A 26,904-nucleotide genomic window follows, 5' to 3' on the forward strand; every position below is an offset into this window, starting at 1 on the left:
TTTGGTTAATTTGAGACTGTGAACTATGTGACTGTGATACAGGGATAGATGTACAGGCAGGGTTAGCTAGGGATTACCTTTATTTAGGTGGGAATGTTACTCACCCAGCTCTTTGGGGCTCTATCTGGTCGGGATCCCTGTCAGCTTGCGATATGAGTGAGCTGATTTTTCCCATAGGAATGCATTGACCAGCGTTGATTGGCCAAATGCCATACAGAGTACAGCATTCGGCCAATCAACGCTGGTTCTGCCGGAGGAGGCGAAGTCTAAGATCGGTCCACAGCAGTTTCCATTCTGGTCTGATATTAGACTCTGCCTTCTCACAGATGAGCCTCCGGCAGAACCAGCGTTGATTGGCCGAATGCTGTACTCTGTATGGCATTCAGCCAATCAATACTGGTCAATGCATTCCTATGAGAAAAAGTCAGCTCCTGCATATCGCAAGCTGACAGGGATCCCGACATAATACAGTGACTTGGGCATGTTAGATGCCCCCAGACATGCTTCCCCTGCTGTCCCAGTTACATTCCAGGGTGTTGGCATCATTTCCTGGGGTGTTATAGTGAACTCAGTGACTCTCCTGAGTCAAAGAGTGGGATCCCCTGAAACAATCATTTTTTCCCCATAGACTATAATGGGGTTCGATATTCGTTTGTCGAATATTGAGGGGCTATTCAAAATGAATATTGAATATTTTACTGTTCGCTCATCTCTAATAATAAACAGAGGTCCATGGATGAAGAGTAAACATTACAGTCCTCCTGGGCTCTGTTGTAGCATCCAATGGTTCCTCAGTATCCTCTTTGGGCTACTTCCAGTCTCCTCCCATAGAATAACATCAGCGACCATGTGGGAAATCTCAGGCCCCTAATTGGGCTTCAGTAGTCACTTGGGGCTTGCCAATGTAATGACACTATTGTTTAAGGATAATGACGTCAATGCACTCCAATTGCCTCATGAAGGAAAAGTCACATGACTCAGAATTTCCCTGGATCTGCTGACATCATTCTGGAGGTTGAAATTGGCCCGAGGTATATATAAGATGGAATAATGACTATATTAGTGTTTGGTTGGTGAGCAAACAAACACAGGTCACCAGCAGAAAGTATGGCTGCAATTTTATTAATGTATTTTCCCTGTAACATGTCCCCTAGTAAATAATATGGCTCCATAGTGCAAAGCACAGAGACTACACAGAATACAATGTAGAGACAATATAGAGTCTGAGGATTAGACTGCAAGTCCAAGTAGGACAATGGTTTGCACGATTTCATCAAAACCCTTCTGTCAAGTTCTTTGCCTAGTACAGAGATTTGAGGCTATGATTTGGCTATAGTTTTTGCCTTCATGCCTACGCTACACAAGAATATATTACTTTAGTAAAATTGATTCAAGTGATTCTTTAAGAAGGTAAAAATAAGTATACTAATGTATGCTCCATTTCATGTCTACCAATTCAGGTAATTTTACATAACTTGGCTTGCAAGTAAGCCAATGTTGCAGAGGTCTTTGTCCAGTGTATGCCATTTGTCAGCAAGGATAGGTTCACAGAAACCCTACAAACCACAGAAGCGAAAAATATCCTGCCATAGTATGAGTTCCTTTTAACAAACGGAGAACCTAAATAGAAATAGTTGGTCTCACTGAAAACAAATATAAGAATTAGCTGGAGGCATCTAAGTATCCTTAGCTTTAAAGATCTACCTAGGGTTCCAAATTGCCATGGTCAATAGATGTTAGGATATAGAGATTATTTCCATTGTATTCCTCAAGTAGAAAGTGATCTTTTAAGTTCCAGATTCTATATTTATCCATCGATCTGCAGTCTTTTATACAGTTCTTTGAAATTTGGAATATTTGATGCAGAATTATACCATTCAGGACAATGGCTGCACATATGTATTGTGGGAATACAGTTTTTGTTTTATATTTATTTATTTGTCTATTTATCTGTATATATATATATATATATATATATATATATATATATATATATATATATGATCTATCTGATCTATATGATTTCAATTAATATTTACCATACTTTTTCCTATAAGGTATTCTGAAATGTGTTAATCTTGGACTATATGAACAGATCTGTTTTCAGTTCAATTATTTATCTATATATATATTTTCTATGCATGACTATGAATCACTTTCATTGTGACATTACATGTGGATAGTGAATAAATATTTATTTGGTCTGCAAGATCCAGAAAACAGTGGTTGTAATTCGAATCACTCTTTCTGTCCTACATTCCCTGCGATTTGATGGAGTTTTCTACATTTTATTTTTAATACACTAAGATTGTTTGTGTTGTATGATGAACTTTTGTCCTGATGAAAAAATGTCTGGTTTTGAAACGTGTTGACAATAAAATACGTTTCAACTACTACTGATAGCGGAAACTATCAATACACAATACAGCTGTAAGAATCTTTTTTATTTGTACTGAAAGATACCAGTGTCATAGGGCAGTCGGAGAGCTGACAGGATAGGCTGCTCCATTGTGATTAATATACCACACTTACAGTGGTTATGCCTTTGGCATAACAAAAACAGATAAAAGGTTATCCTACAGGAACAATATCTGCCTGTTCTGCAGAGGTACCGTATGAAGTATTGTATCCCCTATTTCTAACTGTAAGAAGACAAACTATGTCATGTTTCATTTGGATACTATTCTGACTCCTCTCCAACAAGCACAGATTTTAGGGGAGTAGGGGCAACACTGTGGCTCAGTGGTTGGCACTGCAGCCTTGCAGTGCTGGAGTCCTGGGTTTGAATCCCACCAGGAACAACATCTGCAAGGAGTTTGTATGTTCTCTCCGTGTTTGCATGGATTTCCTCCCATTCAACAAATACATACTGATAGGAAAAAAAATGTACATTGTGATTCCTATTTGGGGTTCACAATCTACAAAATAAATAAATAAATTTGGGGAGCGTGTTTCCATAATACAGTTCATAATTAGAGATGAGCGAACACTGTTTGATCAAATAGATATTCGATTGAGTATAAGGCCATTCGAGGTATTCGATTCCTAGCGAATACCACGCCGCATACGCAGTAAAAATTCATTTCTACTCCCACCATCCCTAGCACGTTTTTTGCACCAATAACTGTGCAGGGGAGGTGGGACAGGAACCATGACAACAGAGGCATTGAAAAAAAATTGAAACAACCCATTGGCTGCCTAAAACATGTGATCTCCCATTTATAAGAACGGCCGCCGCCATATTCGTCAGATTTGCGGTGAGAGATAGGGAGAGAAACATATCTGTTGAGGGCTAGATAGGCATTAACTTCTAGTAGGCAGGGAAAAACTGAATCAAAACAACAGCTCTTCTCAGAGATATACACTGCAGGGACAGGAGTCCAGCTTTCCACGGACGGTGGAAAACTGGGATACAGAGCTATTAGTTCTTGCTATATACGTGCACACCAGCTTTTACAGGGGTGTCCCCCACAAAATAGCAGGAATAAACAGCAGTTAGTTCTTGCTATATAGGTGCAAACCAGCTTTTCTCAGGGGTGTCCCCCCAAAAAAACAGCAGGAATACACAGCAGTTAGTTCTTGCTATATAGGTGCAAACCAGCTTTTCTCAGGGGTGCCCCCCCCAAAAAAAAAAATAAAAAAATAGCAGGAATACACAGCAGTTAGTTCTTGCTATATAGGTGCAAACCAGCTTTTCTCAGGGGTGTCCCCTCAAAAAACAGCAGGAATATACGGCAGTTCGTTCTTGCTATATAGGTGCAAACCAGCTTTTCTCAGGGGTGTCCCCCAAAAAAACAGCAGGAATACACAGCAGTTAGTTCTTGCTATATAGGTGCAAACCAGCTTTTCTCAGGGGTGCCCCCCCCAAAAAAAAAAAAAAAAATAGCAGGAATACACAGCAGTGAGTTCTTGCTATATAGGTGCAAACCAGCTTTTCTCAGGGGTGTCCCCTCAAAAAACAGCAGGAATATACGGCAGTTCGTTCTTGCTATATAGGTGCAAACCAGCTTTTCTCAGGGGTGTCCCCCAAAAAAACAGCAGGAATACACAGCAGTTAGTTCTTGCTATATAGGTGCAAACCAGCTTTTCTCAGGGGTGCCCCCCCAAAAAAAAAAAAAAAAAAAGAAAAATAGCAGGAATACACAGCAGTGAGTTCTTGCTATATAGGTGCAAACCAGCTTTTCTCAGGGGTGTCCCCTCAAAAAACAGCAGGAATATACGGCAGTTCGTTCTTGCTATATAGGTGCAAACCAGCTTTTCTCAGGGGTGTCCCCCCAAAAAAACAGCAGGAATACACAGCAGTTAGTTCTTGCTATATAGGTGCAAACCAGCTTTTCTCAGGGGTGCCCCCCCCCAAAAAAAAAAAAATAGCAGGAATACACAGCAGTGAGTTCTTGCTATATAGGTGCAAACCAGCTTTTCTCAGGGGTGTCCCCTCAAAAAACAGCAGGAATATACGGCAGTTCGTTCTTGCTATATAGGTGCAAACCAGCTTTTCTCAGGGGTGTCCCCCAAAAAAACAGCAGGAATACACAACAGTTATTTCTTGCTATATAGGTGCAAACCAGCTTTTCTCAGGGGTGTCCCCCCAAAAAAATAGCAGGAATACACAGCAGTTAGTTCTTGCTATATAGGTGCAAACCAGCTTTTCTCAGGGGTGCCCCCCCCCCTCCAAATGGTAGGAATACACAGCAGTTAGTTCTTGCCATATAGGTGCAATCTAGCTTTTCTTGGTGTATAGACCATAAAAAGGGCATTAGTATACATCAAAAAATGAGTAAAGCTAGCGCAAGGAGATGGGGACGAGGACAGGGACGAGGACAGGGGCATGGAAATGCAGATGTGGAGCAAGGTTGCACTCAACCAACAGCGTCTACTGTGTCTACTGCTCTGCGGCAGCAAGCATTGCGCTTCCCCACAGTCCCCGGCTTGATGGACACATTAAGTACGGTGCTGGGTACAACCCTAACCAAGCCCGAGCACCAGGAAGAGGTTTTACAATGGCTAGTGGACAATGCTTCCAGCACATTCTCTACCAGCTAGACAGCCTCTACCTCAACTCCTTCTCCTAAACGACAGTCTGGTCCTCCTTCCTCACAACACGCCCAATATTCCCAGCAAAGTAACCCCACCTTTCCCACCTCCCAGGAGCTGTTTTCGGGTCCATTCACTGTCCCACCATGTCCTGAATCACTGGAGGTAACAGATAAATTACTGTGTCCTGATGCCCAAACTGGAGCATCTATTATCTCCTGTTGTTGACCAGCAATCGGCCCTCAGTGACAACGATGACGAGACACAGTTGCCATCAGGGCAGCCTGTTGCCATCGTCGGTGTGCAAGAGGAGGAGGAGTCATCAGAGGAATTGTAAGAGGAGGTGGTGGACGACGAGGACATTGACCTGACCTGGACAGGGTGGATGTCAAGCGGGGAGAGCAGTGTAGATGTGGAGGGAAGTGCAGCACCAAAGAGGGTGGCTAGAGGCATGTCCAGAGGCAGAGGACAGCTGCTTCAACAAAGCCAACTACAGCAAGAAGGGTCAAAAATGTTCCCTCTTGTAGCCAGCCTAGAAAAACTCCCACATCGAGGCCACGGTCTTCGGTGGTGTGGAATTTTTTAATGTATGTGCAGCGGACAAATATGCTGCGGTTTGCACACTCTGCAACTCGAAACTGAGTAGGGGCTCTGAAACAAGTAACCTTACGACCACTGCCATGCACTGTCCTTTGGAAGGCAAGCACTGGGCTCAGTGGCAGAGAGCAAACGCAGGACAATCGTTGTCTGGCATTGCCGCCACTGCCTCTACCACTGTTGCTAGTGCTGGCGCTGCAGTCCAGACCAGCAGCCAGGAAACCTCCACATCTGCCTCCACCACTTTGGAGACTTCTCCCTCATCCTCCCCTTTTCCAGCCTCAGCTCCTTCTCCTGTACCATCACGCGCCTCTTCACAGCAATCCACCGTCTCCCAGACTTTTGAGCGCAGGCAAAAATACAGCGCTACCCACCCCCATGCACAAGCCTTAACCCCTTAAGGACCAGGCCATTTTTTGGTTTCGCATTTTTGTTTTTCCCTCCTCACATTTCAAGAGCCATAACTTTTTCATTTTTCAGTTCACAGAGTCACATGATGGCTTATTGTTTGCGGGACAAATTGTACTTTGTAATGGCACCATTCAATATGCCGTGCAATGTACTGGGAAGCTGGAAAAAAATTCAGAATGAGGTGCAATTGGAGAAAAAATGCATTTGCGCCATTTTCTTATGGGTTTAATTTTTACAGCGTTCACTGTTTGGTACAAATGACATGTTACCTGTGTTGTATGTGTCAGTACGAACGCGGTGATACCAAATTTATATAGTATTTGAAATGTTTTGATACTTTTAAAAAAATGATAAATTTTGCAAAATAGAAAAAAAAAATTGTGTCATCATATTCTAACACCTGTAACTTTTTCATATTTCCATGTATGGAGCTGGTTGTGGTGTCTTTTTATGCGGGACAAGATGACATTTCTATTGATACCATTTGGGGAAAGATCTGATGGTTTGATCACTTTTTATTCAATTTTTTATAGGAGGCAAAGTGTTGAAAAAAACGCTTTTTGGCTGTTTTTATTTTTTTTGCCGCTACGCCGTTCACAGTACGGGATAAATGTTTTAATATTCTAATAGTTCGGGCATTTTGGAGCGCGGGGATACCTAATATGTTTATGTTTAATGTTCTTTAGTTACTTTTATAGCTAATCTAGGGAAAGGGGGGTGATTTGAACTTTTATATTTTTTTTATTTTTTTAATACTTTTAAAAACTTTTTTTTTTCTTCTGTTACATTTATGATCAGACCCCTTAGGTACCTTGAAACCTAGGGGGTCTGATCGCTCATACTATTCACTGCAATACTACAGTATTGCAGTGAATAGCAAAATCGCAGCACTTCTATTAGACGATGCCTCTGGCATCGTCTAATAGATCTCATGCAGAGACAAGCCTGGAAGCCTTCAATAGGCTTCCGGCTGTCATAGCAACCAATCACCGCCCTCATGTGATGTTCAGGAGGGCGGCGATCGGCAAAACATGGCGGCGCCCATGCCGCCGGCGCCGTTTACACACTGCGGTCACGTTTGACCGCAGTGTGTAAAGGGTTAACAGCAGCGATCGGCTCGGGCACCGACCGCTGCTGTTAGTGGCAGGTCCTGGCTGTATTATACAGCCGGCATCTGCCGTGTATGGAGCGAGCTGAGCGTGTGAGCTCGCTCCATACATCCCCATGCGACCCATGACGTACAGTTACGTCAAGGGTCGCTAAGGGGTTAAACGTACACATCTCTAAACTCCTGGCCCAGGAGATGTTGCTGTTCCAGCTTGTGGAAACTCCAGCCTTCCGTGACCTGATGTAAAATGCAGCACCTCGCTATGCCATCCCTAGCCATCACTACTTCTCCCGCTGTGCCGTCCCCGCCTTGCACCAGCACGTCACGCAACATCAGGCGGGCCCTAAGTTCTGCGATTTGCACAAAGGCCCACTTGACCACCGACGCGTGGACAAGTGCATGCGAACAGGGATGCTACATTTCACTGACGGCACACTGGGTGAATGTAGTTGAGGCTGGGACCGGGTCACAATCTGGGGCAGTCTACCTCATTTCCCCACCCAACATTCCTGGCAGGTGCTCTGAACCACCACCCTCCTCCTCCTTTTCCGCCATCACATCGACCACAGCTACCTGCTGGAAACGCTGCAGCACTGGCGTGGGGAGATGTCAGCAGGCTGTGCTGAAGCTCATCAACTTGGGGGATAGACAGCACACTGCCTCCGTGGTGAGGGATGTTCTCCTCGATAAGATGGCAACATGGTTTTCGCCGCTGCACCTGGGCCCAGGCATGGTTGTTTGTGATAACGGCCGCAACCTGGTAGCGGCTCTGGAGCTTGCCAACCTCCAACACGTTTCATGCCTGGCCCACGTGTTCAACTTAGTGGTGCAACGGTTTTTAAAAATGTACCCCAATTTACCCGACCCATCATTTTCCTGTCCACCTGTGTCAAGCACCCCGACATGAAGTTTCATGTGTGTGCTCAACCTCTACAATTCCTCCTCCTCCTCCTACTCCTCCTGCACCATCAGCGTTGCACAATTCTGCTCCTACTAGGCTCAATCCACCCTGATTCTCCCCAACTCGGCTAGTTAGAGTCTCAATCCACCCTGATTCCCCCAAACTCTGCTGGTTAGAGTCTCAATCCACCCTGATTCCCCCAAACTCTGCTGGTTAGAGTCTTAATCCATCCTGATTCCCCCCCAACCCTGCTGGTTAGAATCTCAATCCACCCTGATTCCTCCCAACTCGGTTGGCTAGAGTCTCAATCCACCCTGATTCCCCCCAGCCCTGGTGGTTAGAGTCTCAATACACCCTGATTCCCCCCAACTCTGCTGGTTAGAGTCTCAATCCACCCTGATTCCCCCAAACTCTGCTGGTTAGAGTCTCAGTCCACCCTCATTCCCCCAAACTCTGCTGGTTAGAGGCTCAACTCACTCCAAGGGCCAAAAATACTGCCGGTGCAAGGCTCTACTCACCCAAAGAGCCAAAAACTCTGCTGGTGAAAGGCTCAACTCACCCAAAGGGCCTAAAAGGCTGGTAAAAGGCTGAAGTCACCTAAAGGGCCTCAATCTCTGCTGGTAGCTCAGCTTAAGGGCCTGTAACTTAATTTGGAAGGGCTCACGTTAAGGGCCAGAAAAGTGAATTTTGGAAGGTCTTACCACATCACAAACACACCCACACACACACATCCACAATGACAGTTCAGGGTGGGTACTGTTGGATTTCCCATTGCCTATTCCATCTGTGGTTGTCATGGGCAACGTGATTTAAAGGGGTGCTTGTTAATGTTTGTTTAGCTTAAATTTGGGTTTCTGTCCATCCAATTGGGGAAGAAAGAAGGTTTCCAGGTATTTTCTCACTTTGATAGAGGATTTTTTGAGTGTAGAAAGTGTGTAGTTGATAGGCTGTGATGTTGGGGTAAAACTGTGACTTGGGCTTGTTAGATGCCCCCAGGCATGCTTCCCCTGCTGTCCCAGTTGCATTGCAGATGTGTCATTTCCTGAGGTGTCATAGTGGACTTGGTGACCTTCCTGAGTCGAATTGTGGGTTCCCCTGAAACAAAGCATTTTTCCCCATGGACTATAATAGGGTTTGATATTCGATCGAATAGTGGAATATTGAGTGGCTATTCGAAACGAATAACGAATATCGAATATTTTACTGTTTGCTCATCTCTATTCATAATAGAGGCACTTTACGATAAGCCACACAGAATGCCTACAGATCTATAATAAAGAACCACCTCGACTTTGACTTGAGACCAGCTCCATACACTCAGCTTTGTTATGTGTATAAGCCTGAAGTCTGAAAATTAATTCTAACAAGTTAAACAAATAAACAAATCTATTATGCAATGTGAGGCTTGGTTCACATCTGCGTTTGGTATTCTGTTTGGGAAATCTGCTTAGGGATCCCCTGAACGGAATACCAAATGCTTTGAAAAACAGTGAGCAATGAAGCACCCAGACCCCATAGACTAAAATTGGGTCCATGTGTTTTTCGCGCACTGTCCGCACAAGTCATGCAGACAGTAAAAAAATACTTCAAGCACTACTCTTCTCTCCGCATGATTGGTGCGGAGACCGCACGGAAAACACACAGACCCCATTATAGTCTACGGGGTCCGTGTGCTTTCATTGCTCACCACTTTTTAATGCATTCAGTATTCTGTTCGGGGGGTCCCCAAGTGGACTCCTTGAACGGAATACCGAACCCAGATGTGAACTGTGCCTAAGACCAATGTAGAATGGTTTACAAAAGTTAATGACATAAATATAAATAATAAATAACATATAATTAAAATACAAGAAGTTTTCCGAAGATAAAACAATTGAACCAAAATTGTGAAATATCCTAGGCTTTCATTATCCAAAAATGTTAGTTTTATCGGTAGATGACTAAGAATGCGGCGGCTTGTAAACTGATCCTCATTTCCTCCACTGCTTTTCTTCTTTCTTTCTCTCCCTCATATTTCATCAATGATGAGAAACAACAACATGGAAAGGACACATGGTATAATGTTAAAGAAAGGAAATGAAAATAAGACTCTCCTCATTTATAGATTAAGCTAAACCAGGAGGAATTTCCCATTGCCCCTTTTTTGCCTCTAAATCTTAAACCAATAGATTAATATGCAGTTTCAATAGATCTGAGCAAATATTCTATAATTAGTCATTTAATCACTGTCCAGACAGGGATATGTAGGATGCCCTACTTCTGGATGTATTAATGGCATAGTCAATAACATCAGTTAGAAGAGAACTACCTTATGACTAATCATACTGAGAATTATAATCATTGAAAATAACTATGAGTTTAATGTGTTCCAGGGATTTATCTGTCTGCCATTGTGGGTTAGGAGGTTACATTGACCCCTATTACCCAGGGACTTTTGTTTTCGAATCGAACTTGATGGCCATTATTATTTCTTTCCTATATTACTATTTCTTAATATGCTAAATTCTAATTCAGCAACTTTCCATATTCTAATAATACTGCATTCTATTATATAACTAGTTTTCTTATTAAGGCATTAAATTGTTTTCCTTTATGACCTTGAATTTTCTCGAGTTTCACATAACCTTTAGCTTGTGACATGAACTTTTCCAAAGAGACAATCTAGATCGAACTCATGTCAATATATTTTTTTTTTTTTTACCTATATAGGAATTGAACTAGAATCCTAGTTTAGGTGGGTCAAAGAGGCAAGTAACCTGTAAATATGGAAACAGCACAAACATAAATTTGCAAATACATGCATACGTTTAAAAATGGATTATTTACATACTGGAAAAATATAATGCAATAGCTCCAACTATAGGAGATCACTTCATAGCATCAACTATAGATCACATCATAGCACCAACTACAGGAGATAACACAAAATACATGGCAGCAGCCATGTATTCAAAGATTTCTTACACTTTGAACACTTTGAAAGTGGATGAAATATCTGTATTTGAAACTAAAAACTCACCATATATTGACACTTGCAGGGGTCTTTATTGAAAAACAAGGGATTTTGACTAGATTTTAAAAAGATGGTTTAATCTCTAGAAATATTATAATTATATATATATATATATATACATATATATATAGTGAGAAGGTGGAAGGAAGATTGCTGGAATCACGGTATATATCCCTCAGCTTTCTGACATATGTGTGGCCCAGGGTCTTGAATATGCCACAGCCCCAGATGTGGGTCATAGGCTTATTACCACGGCCATAAGAGGCTGCAGGTCCTGGGAGCTAAAGGAGGTGCCTGGGTCTTTCCTGATACACTGTGTGTCTGGTAAGACTTTATTGTGCTCTTTTTGTGTGGCTTGTAGTAAGCCACCCGTACAGTTAGTACTTACTGTTTAGTTAGTGCTCAGATGAGCAGGGTTTTATTTCTCATTTTTTGCCTGAAGTTAAGGCTGTATTTTATTTTGCTTATTTTTGTGCCTGAAGGGAAGGTTTATTTATTTTGCTGTTTTTTTTCTAAATAAACCTGTTTACATTTTGTGTCCCTGTCTCTGACTGGTTGAACCGCACCTTTGCTGCTACCGAGCTACCTTTCCCTATATATATATATATATATATATATATATATACTTATGTGTGTTAATTATGTGTATAGTTCCAATAGAACTCATTGACTCTCTCTTTCCAAGGAGCTGTGAATAATTGTAAAAATAGGTAAACCACCTACACATTCAATTATTTCACAGACAGTTTGGACAATTTAGTAGAAAGTAAATGCAAATGTTTCATTGTACATGAACCTAATGTGACCGTCAATTCTGATCAACATCTAATTGGACTCCAATCGATGTTCATCAGGATTGAAAGAAAACACAATTAAGTGTTTAGCTAGGAGGAGCTGTTCCCACCAATGACTTAAAGTCCATATCCAACTAATTTCACTATATTTAGGATTTAATATCACTGTATCTATTTCAGTTATCTTCAATTTTTATTTAAACTTTTTTCTTCAGGAAAATACCATGCAAATGGTTAACAAAATCAATTTTACAATTGTAAAATGTGGTGAGACGTAAGCTATTCCTAAATGACAGTGTAAAAGCATTTCAAACTAGCTAGACATAGCGGATAGTCACTTAGGTTTAAAGCATTAATGTAAAATGCATTAATATTTCAGAGGTTGAAATCAATAAACAGTAAGGGTTTGATAATGCGGCACCAGCATTGCCAAAGAGGTATAGAATTATCACATTTTCAAGTTTATCAGACTGATACGATCTTACATTTCAGACCTCCTGCTACTCACAGATGCTACCTAAGGTCTCTTTGCTTAAATTAGATTTCAGCGCCATAACTCCAAATAAGCTGATACAGACTCAAATCCACTTTACGACTATTTTACTAAATATTATCTGGGATCCAAACCATTGGGTGAAGGAATGTTATTACATTTAGGTAGTTGTAGCCAAGACTTTATTTCCATCTAAGCAATTACAGGATATGCAGTCACTTTCTATTAGTTTCTCGATAATTGACAACCAACTATCAATTTCCTAGTCATGTGACCACTTACCATTAGTTATTAATGATAACCAATATGGCTGCATTTCCTGAGTTTAGCAAAACTGACGCATGGCTGCTATTTACTATTTTCTGTAGCTCACCTGACAGCATGGTGCAGAGACGGGGACAGGGTCACATAGGATGTTAAATTTAACAGCAGCTCTATTATATTTCTAAAGACCTAGAATACTCAGAAGAGCAACAATATTATATTCAGTTTGTAATATATGATGTTCATTTCCCCTCTTACTCTAAAGTCTGTGGGGAAGGGGTTGTACTTAATAACACCTTAGAGATTGGAGCAATGTATGAATCTTTCTCTTATAGTTGGCTTATAAACCTACACTTACAGTATTCTCTGTAGGAACATTACAGGAAAGGTGAGTAGTCAATGTGTCAGTAAAGGCCTATTCACAGTAGAGAATAACTGGTATGAAATGCGCAGCTTAAAAATACAAAAAGTTGAATGATAAACAATAAAGTTACCAGTATAATTTATTGTTGATCTTTATAAATTGCTCATTCATAAAACCATTGTCAGGATTATCTCTATCTCTCTATCATATAAAAATGAATTTCTGTCTGTCTGTCTGCACACAGTTCCACATGCCACAGGATTATGTATGCCCATCTGTGCACAGTTCCACACGCACGTCTTTACACAATACCATACAATGGAGGATTAGATACGCGCCACTGTAAACAATACCACACGGTGGAGGATTAGATACGTACTACTGCACACAATACAACACGGGGAGGGTTGGATACACGTGTCTGCACACTGTACCACACGCCAGATGATTAGATACGCATGTCAGCACACAGCACCACACGCCAGAGGTTTAGAAACATACATCTATACACAGTTACACATGCCGCAGGATTAGATACGCACATCTGTGCACACCTCCACACGCCGGAGGATTAGATACGTACATCTTTACACAATACCACATGATGGAAGATTAGATACGCGTCACTGCACACAATACCACACGCCAAAGGATTAGATACACACTATTGCGCACAATACCACACAGGGAAGGTTACATACACGCGTCTGCACACAGTACCACACGCCAAAGGATTAGATACACGTGTCTGCACACAGTACTACTCACTGGAAGATTAGATATGCACGTCTGCACACAATAACACACGCCGGAGGATTAGATACGCACATCTGTACACAGTACCAAATGCCGGAGGATTAGATATGCATGTCTTGGACAATTCTTATGGGGCCACTACACAAACAAAAAATTAAATATACCCATGCAAAGCCGGGTCCTCCTGTTATAACTGATAAATGCAAATGCTGCCTGTATTGATCTCTACATTGAGAATGTGTGCACATGGCACTCAGGAGGGCAATTGTGAGGCAACTTTGATGCTGGGGATCCTGCCTGTGTTTTGTACTGATGGGAAAAGGGTCTCAGATACTTTATTACTCATAAATCACAACAAGATGTAAGTAAGACAAGTTCACAGAAGTAACAGTTTGATTTTCTTGTGGTTATTACTACCTTCACCTAGGATTCTCATCTTAAATTTGACTCTAAGTTTGCAGTTCTACCTGTATTATTTCCAGAGGTATCAACAGTTGAAAAAACTTCTTGGACTGGGAGCAGCTGTGGCATAATAGAAATATGCCAATTCAGTTATGATTGTGATATCATATGAAAGCTGAGGATCTCTTATTTTATATCACACCAGGATGTGTCATATAATTTTTGATGTACCCCCAAGACCAGCTTCTCCTTCATAACACAAGAGCCCGTACACCCCCATACTCCAGTGAACAGATTAGTGTACAGATCAGTGGTTGTTATGTGCCATCGCTTCTGTTATGAACCACTGGAACATTAGTGCTAAGAACTTCACAAGTGAATAATGTTTGTTTGAATGTTTTGTGTGACTTGTGTGATGACAGGTATTTTGGTTGCTGAATATTTTGTTGATAATTGGAGATGGATGAATGGGTTTGTATGGAGCTGAGTTCAATAGAAATATTCCAAATTGCTAGTAATTGTGATTACAGGTCAATGTAGTGACCCCAGGACTGATGACATCACAGAAGAGTGCAGGGCATCACCAGGAGTGCACTAGACAGTCAGAAGGCCCATAAAAGGTAATGGAGGGTTAGTATGAATGTTTTATTTATTTTTTACACCTCCCCTGGTCCTCCATCTATTATACTCTGGGTTCTCAAGAGACCCCAGAGTATAATAATGTCACTTTCACTTTTACATAATTTCAGCTGTATTTGTCTTATAGAGCTAGAAATTAGATATATAGTTCCTAGGAACCCTGACAGTGTTATACACTATGTTTTAAGCCAATTTAAGGTGTTATTCATACCAAACTTGTTTGACCTGAAATGAATCAGGGACCTGAGCCGCTGAATCCGATCATGAAACAAATCTTGAGAGGTTTGCCATCTCTATTGATAATATAGATTGTTATTCTTTATTTGTGGTTGCTGTTGCTATAAATATTTCTGGTCTGACCTAAAAATCAGGTGATCTGTGGTACTCATGTGTATTTTATTTATAAAATTATAATATAATGTAGTAATAATAATAATAATAATAATAATAATAATAATAATAATAATAATAATAATCATCATCATCATCATCATCATCATCATCAGAAAAAGTACAGTATTGAGGACTAGAACTGGAGTGAAGTATCTAATAAACACAAAACTCCTGGAAGAAGGCATCTCCAAACCGCATAATGGGACTGGCGCCATCCCAGTGACAAACTATTGCTATCAGCTATTCACTTGGTTTCTTCATTATTTTCATATAATGGTTGTTTAGCATGTATCCTTATATGTATGGCGACTTTTACTTCTTATCTTAAGTTCTATACATATGTGCATTGTTATCATTCTCCCCTACTCTTGGATCATACATATACTATTACTCATATTGTCACACTCCATTATCATTGTTTGTCCTGTGGATCTCACTCACATCACTGTACTTTTTAATCTTTTTTATCTGTCATATTAATAACGTGTATTTGCTTTATATGTTCTTACTTGTGAGATGAAGTTAGTTTGTTTGTGGGTTTTGGTTTATAATTGGGTCTAGAATACATTTTGGACACCAAGGAGACAGGGCCTCTACGTTTGCAGGTCAATAAATCTATAAATGATTGAGCTATTTTGGTACTATATTGTTTTTATTTTGTTGTTGTTGTTTTTTTGTGCCAAATGCATTGCTAAAAAATGGAGTGTATTGAGAGAAAAAGAAGAAACTGCCTAGGTGTGTTTGATATTTAGCATATAGCTCTGTCAGACATGTACCCAGTGTGTGACCAACATGGTGCACTTTTGAACCCTAATGTATATCTTCGCAGTATATCTAAATTCACTAAAGCAGAAAAAGCTAAGGTATCACACAAAGAGATAATACAATCTAATGTTTACATCAGTGTCTAATCCAGGAACATGACTAGAAGATGATAAAACCTTATCTTCTAAACACATGCTGAAGATAAATATAAAACAAAGGTTTTTCCTTGGATTAGATATACATATTGCAACAACATTGCACCAGACCCTATTAGCATGGGATGTCATTTCTACTTAGAAGTAAGCATAAACGCCTGAATAATATTTAGCAACATCTTATTTACCAGCATTAAATAAAACAATATGTATTGTGGCTGCCAGTGTCCTAAACTCTAAGCATATTTAACATAATTTATTTATTGACTGTTTAACATATTTATTGATTGATTGTAATTACAAAAATGCATTAGGCTAAGTCCCCATGTAGCGTCCCATGGCAAAAAACACAGAGATGGCAAATCAGCGTAGTTTTTCCTGCAGCGCTTTTCAAAGAAAATTTGCAGAGGTTTCCTCTGCAGACTTTCTGCTACAGTTATACCAATGGGGAAACGCCAGCGATCCTGCAGGTATAATTAACATGCTGCGATTTCCAAAACCGCAATGATTTTGGAAATCACACCATGTCTGCGGTGCATATTTTCCCACAAAGTGGGGATGGGATTGCTGTGAATAAAATGCTGTGGTTTTGTTCAACATGTTTCCACCGTGGGAAAGTCGCAGCATTTACACCATGTGGGGCCCCGACCTTAAGGCTAAGGCCCCACGATGCAGAAAAGCAGCTTTTTTTGTTGCAGATTTTGTTGCAGTTTTTTGAGCCAAAGTCAAGAATGGATACGAAAGGAATGGGAAATATATAGGAAGTACTTAGACTTCTACCTTCTGCTCAATCCACTCCGGACTTTGGCTCAAAAAAACTGCCACAAAATCTGCAACAAAAAAGGTGGGTTTCCTCAATATGGGTTCTCAACCTAAAGGGGTTTTCCATGATTAGAAAACATGACAGCTATCTTTCAGAAAGGGCTCCACTTCCTTTTCTCAGGCAGTGATATCACATCTGTTGGTCCCATGGAGAGGCTTGCAGCTCAGTCCCATTCAAGTTGTAAGGCTTTGTGTTTTATTCTTCTCTGCAGTTTGAACACTAATATAACACTAATAACTCCCCCCCACCCGCTCTTCTTAATATATATATATATATATATATATATATATATATATATATATATATATATATATATATAGCAAACGGGCATTATTGTGGAATATATCTATCCAATGTAATCAGCTAATGAACACCGTTAATCCTAATCATAAATTGTATTATTTATTAAAAAAATTGCAGCTTCATGTATAAATATTATTTATTTAATATTATTAATTAATTACTACTATTATTAAACGATGAAGAATAATAATTACCTGCCTCCCTTTTCGGCGCTAAATAAGTGCAAAAGTCGATTTAGAGCCTTTTAAACAATAAGACAAAGTTTTTACACTAATATAAACAACAGACCGGAAGTCACGATTTCAATTAAAAAATGACCAACGAGAGTGAAGTAAGTAAGTTTGTATTGGACTTAGGCCATTATTCCATTGAATGTAAATTCTTCTGCATTGAAATATATGGACTTAGGTCATTAATCCTAGGTACCTTGTAAACCCAATGCATAGAACGAGGTACAAAGAAGCTTTCTAGGTAATAATTTGAAATATGACAAAATGTGGACTTAGGCCATTTTTCCGTTGAGCTCTTCATATATATATATATATATATATATATATATATATATATATATATATATATATATATATAATAAACGATTATTTGTACTACAAAATTGTTCCATTAAAAAGTTCAACTTGTCTTCCAGAATATAGATAAAATATAGATGTATTCTTCTAGCAGGCCGATAAGTTGCAATTATATTTCTTATTCACTATCTATAGCCTATGCATAATGCATTTTTATTATTACATGTCACAGTTTCCAAAAAAGCATGGTCTTGCATAAATCAAATTACTGTGCTAAAAAACAAATTTCTCCGTAAACATTTTAACCTGTTCCGAAAGCACTTAAAAGAATATTACAGGATCTATTTTCTTCTCATAAACAAAGCAAATTTCTTAAATTTCTTCCCTTAAAGCCGTCATGTTGTAAGTGTGCTTTATGAATTAGGTCTGCAGAGCACATGTAAATACATTAATCCCCATAAGCAATCTCGGTTGCTTTTTACAGAGCACATCTCCTGTGTAGCATATTAAGTTAACGATTCACATAAAATTGACTGTACTTATGAGTTCTGAATACTTTTTATAGTTGATTTGGGAAAAAGTACAACATTATGCTGTGTAGCATACTTAGCCAATAAAATTTTATACATTCAATGGATCTAAGTTTACCATGTTAACTTATTTCTTCATAATGGCTGCTCTTCTGCCCCCTTAAGCTGTGAAAATGCAAATATGGCGCATCTTTAAGTAGAAGCCATTCCGATTTTATTAGTACTTTTATACTGTAATGTGCCTTTTCAAAGGAAAATAGCTCAGGGAAGACTGACAGATGTTTATATTTTTAATTATATTTGGTTCCTGGAGGTAGACAAAGGAAAGAAACAAGCCTTCAGTACTGTATATTTTTACAAGTACATAAAGCTTGACATGGAGGCTTTTGTGACGTGAGCTTTGCTGCTGGGTGATGACAACAACAAGAATATACCAGATTGACACTGTCGGAGTGAAATAAAACTCTGCATACAATTTCCATCTAAATGATAAATAAACAATCACAGGAAAATTGAAGTATATGAAATACACGGAAACTTTTATCTTATATTCCTTTTATGTGCTTGTGTCATCTCCAATGCATAGCTGATTCTCAGACATGTCGACATATGGGACCCACACCTATCTCCAGAATGAAGGTCATATAACCTTGGTTTAGACTGTTGAGGCTTTTTGACTGGACACTGCATCTATGTTGAGAATAAGATGAGGTGGGCATGTCTCACAATTCAGTTCTATGGGGGCAACTGCTAAGGTAAATAGCAGATCGTCTTGGAGGGGATTAAATTCAGATTAAATAGAGGTGTCCAAGACCAACTGAATGGAAGATCTTCCATTCCAGGGGTCACTGCTACATAGTTTCTAGTGACAGGAAGCTGTATGCAGTGTGCAGAGCTCTGTATATTGTAGTGGTAGAAAAGAGCTATCTGCACTGTAGCGATGGCACAGGGAACTGCAGCTCTGCTCCCAGTCACTTAAGTAAGAGCAGAGATGGTTTCAGCCATATAGCTGGTCCAAGACAAAGTGAATTGTAGAAGACCTGCAGTTCCAGGAATCACCACTACATTGTTTCTAGAGAAAGTAAGCCGTAGGCAGCATACAGTGCTCTGTACACCGTAGTGGTGGCACAGGGAGCTGCAGCTCTGCTCCCATTCACTAGAGTAGGAGCAAAGGTGGTTCCAGACATATACTATGTGATCGAAAGTATCCAGATACCTGGCTGAAAATGACTTACAAGCTTGTGGTGCCCTCCATTGGTAATGGAAGGGGCTTGCACCCCTTTGTTGTTTTTCGTGGCACTATCACAGCACAGACCTACATTGATGTTTTAAACACCTTCTTGCTTCCCACTGTTGAAGAGCAATGCGGGGATGGCGATTGCATCTTTCAACACGATCGAGCACCTGTTCATACTGCACGGCCTGTGGCGGAGTGGTTACACTACAATAACATCTCTGTAATGGACTGGCCTGCACAGAGTCCTGACTTGAAGCCTATAGAACACATTTCGGATGTTTTGGAACGCCGACTTCGTGCCAGTCCTCACCGACTTACATCGATACCTCTCCTCAGTGCAGTACTCCATGAAGAATGGGCTGCCATTCCCCAAGAAACCTTCCAGCACCCGATTGAACTTATGCCTGCGACAGTGGAAGCTGTCATCAAGGCTAAGGGTGGGCCGACACCATATTGAATTCCAGCATTACCGATGGAGGGCGCCACGAACTTGCAAGTCATTTTAAGCCAGGTGTCTGGATACTTTTGATCACATAGTGTATATCTTGGTCCTGGACCAAGTGAATAGAAGTAGATTTGCAGTTCCAGGGGTCACCGCTACATTGTTTCTAGTGATAGAAAGCTGTATGCCTTGTACAGAGTTCCATGCACTGTGGATAGGTCATTAGTATCCAACTTTTCTAGGTTGTCCACTTGTGGATCTCCCGAACAGAAACCGAATGCAGATGTGAACCAGGCCTTAGATGTAAAAAAAACTTATTTATGTTGTTTTTTTTATTCAGATAGTGGACAAATGTTTCAAATGACTTAGCAGATCATTCTCAAATCATGAAAACATTGTTGACAATTGTAACATAAGGTTTCATTTGTTTTAGTGACGGGTTCTGTGTATTTCTCCTCCATTACAGCCAGATACAAGCTTGCACATGTACAAGAGACTGGCATCCCCTCGTTTCTGTCTCCTGCACGTACAAATCATTTGGAAATTGAAGTGCGTTACTATCCAAAACCAACATAAATGCCTCACTAATCACTATCAAAATGAATAAGGTTTTACTTTCATCAGTTTTACTGAGGATGTAACGTATTGTCTCTACTGCCTTTTTATATAAAGAATCCTTGTGTAAACACTTTCTGCGATTAGTCAGAATCTCATTCACTTTGCATGGTTTTTCGTGACGTTTCCACAATGTGGGGCTTTATCTTAAGTTTCTTTTTCTAGGAATTTCATAAAGTAACACATTCATTCATTGAACATATTTCATACATTGGAAAAAACATCCAAACATTTTCAGACTGTGTCCTAGTTTCAACATCATTATGTGTGACTCCAGTCAACGTGTTTACCAATGAAGCAAGGTGAGGTTTAGCTTGTCTCTTCCACCCTATAATTAAGATAAAATATGAAGTGCTATTTATATTTTGTTTGCATTCATATGCAAATACATTGTTTCTTTCTGTGATGTCTGCATTAAGCTTCCTTAAAGCAATGAAATTCAAAGATTCACAGATGGAACTAAAAATGGTGACACTGTCTTGACATACTCACTGGGAAACACTCACATTGATAACGTTCTATCTGCTTCAAAGCCAGAGATTAGTCAGTTCTACTTATTGGGACCTCTTCAGACTGAAGATAGTCAAATGTTTATCAGTGAGAAGACTGTTAATGTAGTAGAGTCCGGATAAGATAAGTACAGTTGTGTGTCAGCACACAGAGGTGATAAATAAGTTACGCTTTGTATAACATTGCCCAGGCCAAGCATGTTCATGATCTAAAGGTATCTTTAGTTATTACCTCTGTAAATAGGTGAACAGAAAGCAATAAATTGATATGTGGGTCATTACAATGCTCTGTTTGCTATGGGCTTTACTGAATGATTCTTCTTTTTTTGTCATAATAAAGCAAAAACAAGAGTAATGTGAAATTACATTCAATTATATATATGGAAAGAGAAACTTTAGTGTGCTGTCTCAAGGACAGATGAGACAAATATTGAACTTTTTGGCAAAGCACATCAGCTCTATGTTCACAGATGGAAAAATGAAGCATATCTTGAAAAGAACACTGTCCCTACTGTGAAACATGGAGGGGGGGGGGGGGGCTCTGTTATGTTCTGGGGATGCTTTACTGCATCTGTCACAGGGTGTCTTGAATCTGTGCAGGGTACAATGAAATCTCAAGACTATCAAGGGATTCTAGAGAGAAATGTGCTACCCAGTGTACAAAAGCTTGGTCTCATTCGCAGGTCATGGGTCTTGCAACAGGATAATGATGACCCAAAACACAGCTAAAAACACCCAGGAATGGCTAAGAGGAAAATATTAGACTATACTGTAGTGGCCTTATATGAGCTCTGACCTAAATCCTATTGAGCATGTTTGGAAGGAGCTAAAACATGCCATCTGGGAAAAGGCAACCTTCAATCCTGAGACATCTGGAGCAGTTTGCTCATGAGGAGTGGGCCAAAATACCTGTTGAGAGGTGCAGAAGTCTCAGCTACAGGCGTTGTTTAATTGCAGCAATTGCCTTAAAAGGATGTGCAACAAATTATTAAGTTACGGGAACCATTATTTTTGCCCAGGCCTGTTTCATGAGTTTTTTTTTTTTTTTTTAAATACTGTTGAAGTGAAAAGCAATGTCTGATTATCATTTGTTAATTTTTTTTAGAATTTTTATTTATCATTACTTTTGTAAGATTCAAGTTATTTTTGTGACCATTGTGGGTTTTTCTTTCATTAAACGAGGGGACCAACAATTTGGTTTATATATTTATACATATGACTGTGCAAACGTTTTAAGGCAGTTCCCTCTGCTCACAGTGCCAGTGTCAGGAACATCCTTCTGACTGTAAAGAGCTATGGTACCAGGACGGATAGCTCTTTACACAGGGCAAAGATTGGGAAAGCCGACAGTGTGCTGAACTTTCCAGAGGTATATAAAACTGCCTGTGCCCTGGACCATGAAAGGTCCTCTTTAAGCATGTGTGGAAAAAATGTTTTCACGTAAGAATGCTTAGAAGTTTTAATATCGTGTTTATTTTTGTCAATAAACAAAATTAAGTAAATGAACAAAGCAGAAAGCTAAATCACATCTATATTTGGTGTGTCCACTCTTTGGAGGAGGAGTCCTGGAAGTGATCAGAGGGTCCCCACAGAGTCCTGATCTCAATATTATCGATTTCAGAATGTCTGGGATAACACGAATAAACAGAAGGATTTGAGCAGCTCGAATCTACCAGAAAAAGTAGTTATATACAGTTGAATGTGAACCGTATATAAATAAGTGAATACATTATAAAAGTGCCATAAATAAATAAAGGTCCACGTTCAAAGTATTTCTATAGTAGGTTATACATTCTTGGTGAGTTATACATATTTGGAGAAAATAGTAAGAATTCATAATAAATTTTACATTTATGTATTCCATTTTTCTGTTTCGTCTCAGTATTACTTCTCTAAGGTATGTAATCTTACTGAAAGCTGTTTAAACAGATAGACTGTCTTCGCAATCTTAGTCAGTTGATAATTCTTTCGACAAATGTTCAACTTCTACTTATTTTGCACTTGGGACTGGTGAATAATACATGGCTTCTGTCCTTTAACTAAGGAACATACCTCCCTGAAGAGAAAAGCTATCTAGCTACACTTGTCTATGGGAAAAGGGATGGGAAAATATTTCTTAAAAAGTATACTGCAACTTATACGGAAGATGTAACATGACTTTACAGAAAATATGCAGAAATAAGGGCATCATAGAGAACAGAAGATATACGTACATCTTCATTTGCTGTGGTTATTAGATGTTCCTTCTTACTCCACCATACACACGCACACTCAGCTCAGTTTAGTGTGCATATCTTCTGAATGGGGAGAGGGGGATAAGCCACTTTAACCTCTTGTCACCTCTGGAGATGACTCATAACTCTTGATAAAAACAAAATGTTGTCTCATGTTTTTCACACGGGTTTGCAACTTAGATCAGGAGTGTCAAATGAATTTTTAACAAGGTCCACATCAGCCTTATGATTGTCTTCAAAGGGGCATTAGTAATTCTGCTACTGTATAAGGATAAGGTCCCATGTAGTTAAAGGCAGCATAAAAATGCTGAGGGAAAAAAGCTGCAGAAATCCATTGCGTTTTTTTTCCACAGTGTTGTTCATTGCGTTTTTGCTGAGTTTTCCTCTGCAGAATTTCTTCCCTTATTATATCAGTATGGAAAACGCCAGCATTTGCGCAGATATAATTTACATGTTTTTATTTTAAAAAATGCAGGCGTTTTTGGAAACACAACTTTTCTGCTGCTGATTTTTTTCCGCAATGTGTTGAAGGGATTAGCCTGAATCCCATTCACTTTGCAGGTTCTGTAAAACGTAGCACTTTTTTGTATCATGGGGCTTTAGCCTAAATGTATAAACATATCTATGCCAGTTATGTGTAATTACATTTATAGCCCATTGAATGCAACCATAAGGTTGATGTTAACATATTGTTAATGCACATAGGTAATAGTGTCCTAATTGTCCCCCACATAGATATTGGTGAATCCCACAGGTAATAGTTCTCCCCACCCCAATTTACATCACATACAGTCCAGGCTACACAACACTGGCGAATTTCATACTTATCTCTTTTTTTCAGCAAAATCCTAATGTGGTGCCTGGCTCTGTAACTCTTATACTGTCCTCCCGTCTACCCTATCACCTGCATTATGGTACTACAAGCAGTACCATAGAGTGGGAGACAGCATAGCCGGGAGGACAGTAAAGTAGGTACACAGCTGGGTGCCTACACATATTCCCTACACTTGGAGACAGTAGTGTGGGGAGGGGTCCTATGAGGCCCCCTAGTTTAGGGCCCTGGTTGCAAGGGTGAGTGCTGTGACTCCTATAACTGTTGGTTCTGTCTTTGGCTAGAAGGTCCACAGCACTCCCCAGCTATAGAGTACTTGGGATCTTCCAGCCAAAAACGGAACAAAATGATGTTATGTGAAGTGGTTTAATAGCCCTCAACATATAATATGGCCCCCACACAGTAAATGATCCCCTTTTTTGGCCTTCATACAGTATTTTAACTGCACAATAATAACACAGGATTATTGTAATCGGTAGCAGACGATAATTTATTTACCCATTCTTGCTTCTATACAGGCCAACTTCCACTGCCACCACCACGGCAGTGCTGAACAGTACGTCACAACACTGAAGAATTCCAGGAAGCTATGCCCTGACGTTCTTCAGAGTCATTATGAAATGTTCAGTGTCGCTTACAGGCGGTAGCAGAGTAACTTTTCAGCTGCCACATATTGCAATAATCCAATAAGTAGCAGGCGATTAAGAAGCACTGTAGCATCATACTGGCTGCTTGTTCACTTACAGCTAGATCATGGAAGGTAAATAACCCTCTGTCTATAAAAGAGTAGGGTACACTGATCCAATTTGACTCTGCTATGGAAGACATGGCCCATAAGAGATTACACTCCCCCAGAACCCCTTCCTTCCCACTGGGACTTATGGAACACTTATTCTTGTCTATCCCCTGTTACCTGTTAACCATTTATTAAGTTGATTGTTATTATGTCTATTATATTTTGGACATATTGCCTTACCATCAAGTATGCTTGTTCAAGATGTATATTTTCATGCTTGGACTGTAGATATTCTTATTTTTCATGAATCTGAATGTCCGTCTCTGCCTTTGTATCCTCGTAATAAAAATTGTCAAATTGAAAAAAAAAGGACTGCAGCCTCCAGTCGCCTATTGCCTCAGGTCACCTCATGGCAGATGTGGCCATGCTGCCATGGGCTACAAAACACAAAGGCCTTGTATTTGACACCTTTGAGTTATATATTATAAGGCACAACAGACAGCTACCTCCTTGCCCCTGAACCTACGCTGGCTTTTGTATGTTCTTGCAGAGTTAAATGCAGACTACCCAGACATATAAAGATGGTTGGCAAGTGGTTAATTATATTAATTTGAATTATTGGTATAAATGTGGAAGTATGAAACGCTGACTACTCTTTCTTTTCTCCGAATCTCTAAGCAAACAAACAAACACCCATTTGAAGGGTACTTTTTTGCTGGAAACAAATGGTAATTATACTGAGAGAATATGTTATGAAAGGTTCATTCATCAACCTAATAGCTAAAGTAGGGAAACAGAAATCACAACAAGAATGGTGACAATGAAAATATATGTATTTCTTGCAAGACAAAACTAAGTAGCTTTCTTTCTGAATGCAAGTGTCAGCTAATTAGTTATTTTACAAAAAACAACAATGAAGTGAGAGGAACTCACAGGGACAAACAAGAATCCAGCTGTTTGTCTTTCATTGTGAAAATTGGCCGTGATGATGTATAGATGACAAACAAAGTAATGGGATTTATATTGCACCTATTCTGACATGGGATGATGATTGACACTGAATAGATGGTGCATTCTACAGAAAGTCAAAGCCTAATATAACCAAAAAACAGTATAAAAAGCATTTATGATCAGCTCCAACTATAATAAATGGTATAATGGAATTTAACATTAATCTGTAGCTGTGCGTGAAATCGTTCCACTGCTTGAACTGCTATAGACAGTAAAGTTGGCCATATACCTTAGATAGATGAGGTGAATGCTTGTTCAGCAAACAACTATCTTTTCCAACTTCCATATTCATTTGCTCATTCAGCATGGCTATGTGTGCATGTGCTCTCTATGGAAGAGAAAAGAAAGTCAGTGTAAGATACCTATAAGGGTGGTTTGAACAGAATCAGAACAAAATAACAGGAAAGGTGAAATCCAACAGCCTTAAGCCCCTTGCAGATGACTGTATTAAAGGTGAGTGTGCTAACAGGGTTTTTCTCAGATAGCACACTGACCCATTCATTTCTATGGGCCCGTACTCATGACCATAAATTACACAGTCCCGTGTGCCGTCCGACAGTCCGGGTCGCAAATATGGAACAAGTCCTATTCCTGTCCGATTTTGCAGCCTTATCTTCCCTGATAGCTGCTGTCAAGAGAGAGTTTGAAGGACTCCATATGCAGAAGCTGGTTGGCTCGGACTGCAGAAATCAATGAGTATGGCTAACATTCCTCTAATGTATAAAGTCCTACAGAACTTTGCACAATTTTTCTTCTGTAAAAGTCCATATGGAGAGATGATAAGCCATTATTTCTTTTTGTTACCTATTAAAAGAATGGATAGCAAAACAAAAAAAAATTCCACCAGCTCTGAAAAAAAAAAAAGAAGAAAAATCCCACATTGGATGCTACTGATTTCTCATTTGCTAAAGATATATATACAACAAATTAGAAACTATGTAGACAACTGTGGCAGTGTGCCAGAAAGCAGCCATATTTTTGAAGTCCTGCCCAAGTGAGCGCTATCAATTACTTAG

The sequence above is a fragment of the Leptodactylus fuscus genome, chromosome 2, assembly GCF_031893055.1.
Source record: "Leptodactylus fuscus isolate aLepFus1 chromosome 2, aLepFus1.hap2, whole genome shotgun sequence".
In the NCBI taxonomy this organism is placed as follows: Eukaryota; Metazoa; Chordata; class Amphibia; order Anura; family Leptodactylidae; genus Leptodactylus; species Leptodactylus fuscus.